This window comes from Excalfactoria chinensis, chromosome 4 (assembly GCF_039878825.1).
Source record: "Excalfactoria chinensis isolate bCotChi1 chromosome 4, bCotChi1.hap2, whole genome shotgun sequence".
Lineage (NCBI taxonomy): Eukaryota > Metazoa > Chordata > Aves > Galliformes > Phasianidae > Excalfactoria > Excalfactoria chinensis.
This window is the reverse complement of record NC_092828.1, coordinates 5470849-5477315: the sequence shown is the minus strand read 5'-3', so window position 1 is coordinate 5477315 and position 6467 is coordinate 5470849.

The window sequence follows — 6467 nt, the reverse complement described above, 5'->3', positions numbered from 1 at the left end:
GCTGCTGAGGAGCTTCTATTTCCATACAGCCATGAAAATACACCTGATGCGGCGCCCACGGAACGCTGCGCGCATGCAAACGAGCGCTCGGCTTGTGGGAACGGAGGAGCGCCCTCACAGCCCCTTCTGGCGTTACCATAGCGCTATAAAGAGCATCCCGAGCTGCAAGGAGGGGAAATAAATGGGCTGGGGGGGGAAAGAAAAGAAAGAGATAAAAGAAAGAGATAAATAAGAAATGAAAACACAACACCAGAGCAAAGCTAAACAGCCAGTGCTGCAGGAGCTGGTGCCATTCACACTTCATAAGGTGTGATATGGAGAAGGTATCCTCAGCTATGACTGTAATTGCAGCAATGACCATAGTTTGCAGACAGGCACATGCATCCCCTCACTGCAAAGTGCCAGGAGAAAAAGAAATGCCATCTCCATTCTTTTCAGCCGTGGACATCACAGATATCACCAAGCACAGGATATTCATTTAGGCTTAGCTCTTATTTCTAGTCTTCTAATAATTGCAAGCAACCATTCATTGCTTTGGACTTACAGATGAAGCCAGAAATGCAAATAAAGACCCTGACTGTGCAGCCAGGCATGCCCCGGGGTGTCACAGGGCCGGCCACATCAGGCTTCGGTCAGCAAACAACCAGGCTTTGCAAGCAGCCTTGAAGAGAAGCAGCTGCAACAAAGATGCATTATATTCTTCTTTAGTGCAAAGCAGCAGGAATGATCTCAGTGGATCAGTGGGCTGCATGGAGCTCCAACTGCTGGGCCATGTTGGGAGAGCAGATGGGGGAGAGACGGACAGAATCTCGTCATACATCGTAATGGAATCGTTCCCGTGATCCAGAGCGATTGTAGACGTGGAGACGTGCAGATGTTTAAACATACACTTAGGCAAGGATAACTAGCATAACTGGGACGTTTGGATGTGGTACTCAGGGATATGATTTAGCAGAGGTTTGTTGTTGTGGTATTGTTTTGTGGTTGTTTTTTAAGAGATCGGCTACTGGTTGGGCTGCAGTTGGACTTGATGATCTTCAAGGTCTTTTCCAACCTGAGTAATTCTATGATTCTATGACCTTGGAGACCTTTCAGTTTCTATGGTTGAATCTCCGAGATCCTGGCTCTGGGCAGAATTAGATCTGCGCCAAAAGCAGTTTTCAGGTTTAATAGTCAATTTTGCCTTCTAGGAAAGAGTCTGAATCATAGGCTGTGCTGACTCCTGCATCCAACTGCCTTATCTGGATGGGTGGGATAAGGTAAATGATGCTCCATTTAAGTTAACGGATCTCTCTTATTACTAGCCTTTGTAATTATCTCTGTGGCACGGCTCTAATGGTTTTACTAAGCTGCGTTACACTTTTGTGTCCATTCTGATTGATGACTGAATTACGAAATGGTGACACTGCTGTCAATGAGAGCTTAGATAGTTCTGCTGTAGTTCATAGGAAAAGCATTTTCTCAACGGGGGGCTTCTGTAACCAGGTGTCTGTTATGAATACAGGCTGGGTTTCCCACAGTAATTGTGGTTAGACATATCTGACTCTTCTATTCAGAACATGACTTTTTATTGTATTGGTGAGGGAAGATGGTTACTGCCAGCATTAAGAAGCTGAAATATGTTCCAGAAATGCTAAGGATGGAGCAATAGAGGAAGGAATCCATCGTTGAAACCCACACAACCTAGCTATGCTAATAGAGGACTGAATACTAGAATATTTATGCAGAATGCCTGTACCCTATGGACAGCATGTAAAGCCATGGCCTGTTGGTCTTCTTCCAAACTGAGGCAGGTTTCAAAGCGTTATTAATCTCAATGTACTCAGAATCCTTGCAGCACCGGGGAAAAAATAAAAATCAATACTGTTCTTCTGCTCTCTCTTCAGAAAAGAGAAGTAATAAGGAACATTACAACATGAGCAGTTCTATGAAGAAGGCTTCTTTCGACACGTGGAAGTCGTATCCAAAGTCAGAGAAGGCTGTAAACTCTAATGATTTAAACGCAAAGATGTGACAAAGGAGTCGGAAAAGGAGGTTCAGGAACAAGCCACAAAAGGTAGAAAAACTAATAAATCTCCCTCTGAACAAATCAAGAGTCAGGAGAGTCGGCTGGTCTGTAAAATTAATAGGCTTTGAGGATGCAGAAGGATCATCCAGAGAAGATACAACCACGGAAGCAATTACTGATTAGTGGATGGCCTGGATGAGCTTTGGCCAGTTGCAATACTGGGAAACTTCTTCAAAGGGAGCAATTGGGAATTCATGTCTCAGGATGAAGTGGAAGTAGAAAAGAGCTCAGGTACTGACTTCTCTGCCTTCTCATTTACTGGTGCCATACCTTGGCATCAGTAGGGACTGGAAGATTGCTCATAGGGCACTGATTTTTTAAAGGACTTTGGAGAACATTTTGGAAACTGTAGGCCCAGAAGCCTGACATACTTAATAGACGAATAAGTAGAAATCATGCTGAAGAGCAGAAAAGACTTAGTGAGCACATGGAGAAGACACATTTGAGGGAGTCAGTATTGCTTTGGTCGAGAAAATGAGTGTCTCACAGATCTATCAACCTTTGAAGGAGTCAAGTTCAGCGCTGAGCAGCGATCAAAATGTAAACCAAGAACTGTTAGAGCTGGAAAAAATATTAGGAGAGAAAGGAAGACCAGAAAGAAAGAAAGACTGTGTACGGTGCCGTTGTATAAATCCCTGATGCATCTTGAATTCCTTGTGCTGCTGCAGCATCCTTAGCTTAGAAATAATATGGTAGAACTGGAAAAGACTCAAAACATTTAAGAGAATGAACAGAAGTAATAAGAGGGCTTCCAGATGGGGACATGCCTAACTCAAATGGGTCACTCCAGTCTGCAGTTGAAGGCAAGCAATATCACAGTCTATAAAATCTTTAGTGGACCAAATAAAGAGCAGGAAACAAGACTGTTCACTGGCTTATCAGATATGGCATCCAAGGAACATCACATAAAAGTAGATCTTGGAAGGCTCAGAATAAACAAAATGAGGTAATCCTTTACACAGCCTGTAGTTATGATAGAAGTATTCATTGCTTCAGGTATTGTGGATACCAAAACTTTACATTGGCTTAAAAAGCGACTGGAAAATCATCAAAGACTCCTGCTGTAGTTCATCAGGGGAATGTATTTTGGGGAAATACAGAACATGTTTGCCCTGTTCTTACACTCTTTCTGCTCCCATATTATCAGCTGCTGTCAGAACCTGCTGGGCTGGATGGAGCTTTGAGCTGACCCGCTATTAGTTTTGATGTATTAATGATTATTTTAACATAGTCAGCCTCTTAATTTTACTTCCCAGCCCCAGAACAGCCACCTTTTATAATCTCCTTAAACCATTTCAGCTCATTAAGTAATTGCATTGGGTTTCTGCATTTTGTTTTTGTCTTTGCCTCAATTCCTTCACTATTTCCTGCCCCTCAGTGTTATGTTCCAGCATGAATGTCTTTTCAACACTGCCCAGTAATCTGAAAAAGCATCTCATTAAAAATCATGAATGCGTTCTTCCCAGAAGCATTAAAAGACAAATTAATGCCTGTAGATGCACTGCTGTTCTCGCTTCCAGGGGAAGGCAGGTCGTGGGTGCAATCCTAAATAGAGACAAGGTGGAAGGGGTGGTGTTATACATGGTGCGCCGCTCTAGGGAGAAGAAAACAGCATTGCATTGCGGGCAAGTCAGTTGTCAAAATGGATGGATAAGAAGCAGTTTCTTACTCTCTAAACGCTTAAGCTGTTATTGTGAAGTGAGGGGAAACAGGACAGAAATATTCACGCCTCCCATTTGGATTGGTGCAGAAAGGCTCAGGGCTATTGGGGTAAAGAAGCGTAAACTTACAGTGATAATAGATACAAAACCAGATACAATCTGTATCCTTTTGCGTGCCTTTTTCCTAGAAGAAGCTATTTTCATCTACTTCATATCACTGTAAGCCTATTAATTGTACAAAGCTTTAACAGCAGAGGCTGTAATGTATGTATTAATAATGCATTCGCAGAGAAAATATATTAATGCTTTTCTAAATGTTCAATTAAGTTATTACCTAATGCCACAAAACGTTAGTAATAGAAAGCAAGCTCAACCTTAAATCGTTTTGTAAGGTTGCAGACGTCTAAGAGGATGAAGAGCACGTGGAGGAAGTCAGTCTGAGAGGAGAAAAGCACCCATCCTGCAGTGGCAGACAGCCCTGGGAGGCTGTAACAAGTAGAACCTCAAGGCCACGATACTGCAGACAGCCACTCCGGGGAATTCCAAGTGCCATCACATCACAGTGAGCCAGGAGGTAGACTTTTCTGCTTTCTTTCTTCCCCTTTTTTCTCCCTTGCCCAAGACCTTCATGGAAACTCCCATCAGGATGGCACATTAAAATAGAATTATAAGCAAAAAGGAGCAAGTGTGTAGATTTGTTTTGTAAATTTTCCTTTGCATTTATGTAAATGCTACCCTTTCAACCCTTTTTTCTTCTATAACATTGCTAATTTCTATGCAGCTCCTTTAGCAAACATATTTAAAACCCAATAAAGACCACTGATCCCATTTTTCTTTCTTTTTTTTCCCTTTTTTCTCTCCCCTTGAATTTTGTTTAGGCAAAGTAATAGTTTTTTTTTTTTTTTTAAGAATAACCAATATCATTTGCTGGTTTACATTCCAACACTGCGGTTTTGATTAGCCTATTTACTCAGCATATCTGCTGCAACCTTTGGCATTTTCCTGAGGGAACCTAATAAAACGTTTCATTGGAAATACACGTGTGCCACAGACCACACTGCTTTTGTGCTATTCATTATCAGTTAAGCAAACATTCCCTTTTGTAGATAAACTATTGTGCAGATAAACTTAACTGCCACACGTTAGGAACATGGGGCAATTGAAGTTAGGAGGAACCTCAGATCTGTTCTTCAATCTTCTGCTCGTATCAAGGCCGGCTCTGAGTTCAGAACAGGTTGCTCAAGATGTTACCCTGTCAAGTCTTACAAATGCCAAAGGAAGGAATTTTCACAACATCCTTTGGCAACCCGCTCCACTGTTGGGCTGTTGTCATGGTGAAAACGTGTTTTTTTATCTAGGCAGAACCTTTCATGCTTCAAATGACCACTGTTGTCTCATCATCCCTCCACTGTGCCCCAGCCTCCCCCCTTTGAAAAGCCTTCTTGATGATCTCCTCAACAGACACAAGCAGCTGCCATCAGATCTCCAGTCTGTCTCTCCTCTGGGCCAGACAAACCCACCTTTCTCTATCATCTCCTCATGGAGACCAGCACCTAGCCATGATGGTGACCCTCTCCAGAGGTCTGTTGAGTGCTAAGCAGATGGCTTTAACCGATCTGTTAGTACAGTCCAAGAGGCTTTTTTGGCCTTATTTGCTTCCTGAGCACTCTGCTGTCCAATGAGCAGCCTGCTGTCTACCAAGATCCAAAGTTCTCAGGATAGCTGCTCCCCACCCTGTCATTCCCCAACCCTTATCACTGCCAGGGGTGCTTCCCTCCCCATTGCAGGACTTTGCACATGTTCTTGGTCCCAATTCACAAACGTCCTGTTTCATTTTTTCCAACTTTGTAGATCTTTCCGGCTGCCCTACCCTGCCCTCAAGCTTATGTGCTGCTCCTCCCAACCTGGTATCTCCTGGTGTCTCAATGAGCAAGCACTCCATCACCTCCTCCAAGTCATGGATAGCAATGGACAACATGCCTATCGTTAAACAGAATGAGTCCCAGGATAGACCCCTGCAGTGCTCCATTTGTTAGCACATCCCATTAACCAAGGATTCTTTGCTTGATTATGCAACCAAGCTCTTAAGCATCTCATTGCCCACCCATCCAGACTATAACACTGTTAGAGATGATTTTGGAAGCAAGCTGAAGCTGAAGTGAATGGGATGTGATGCTCTCCCCACACCCACAAATCCAGTCGTCATCTTATCATAGAATTGATTCAGGTTGATCAGGCACAATATTCTGTTAGTAAATACAGACCTCTTGCCAGTCACCTTCTCTTTCACATGTCCAGAAAAGGGCTCCAGGGGGAGATGCTCTGTAATTTACCCAGGGTCTGAAGTGAGATTGATCCATTTGTTCCCCAATTTTGGCCCTTTATGGAACAGGAATTTGGCGTCTGTCTTTTTCCAGTTGCCGGCTTTTCCACCAAGTCTCCACGACCTTCTGAAGACGACAGTGGCTTTGTCAGGACATCAGGAAGTTCTCAGCTCTGTGTCATTCACCTTGTCAGGTCCCACGGACTTGTACGGGTCAAGTACAACTAATCCCCAGCTTGACCTTCGTCCATTGCCGGCTAAGTTACACCATGGGCACGTTTAAATGAGATACATTAGTATGTTACAGATAACTCACAGCAAGGCAACGTTCGTTTGTGCACGTGCTTGGCACATAAAATACAGCCAACTTTGGGTGCCAGCTTAGCAAAGGAGAAGTAAAATCTTTATTGATTCA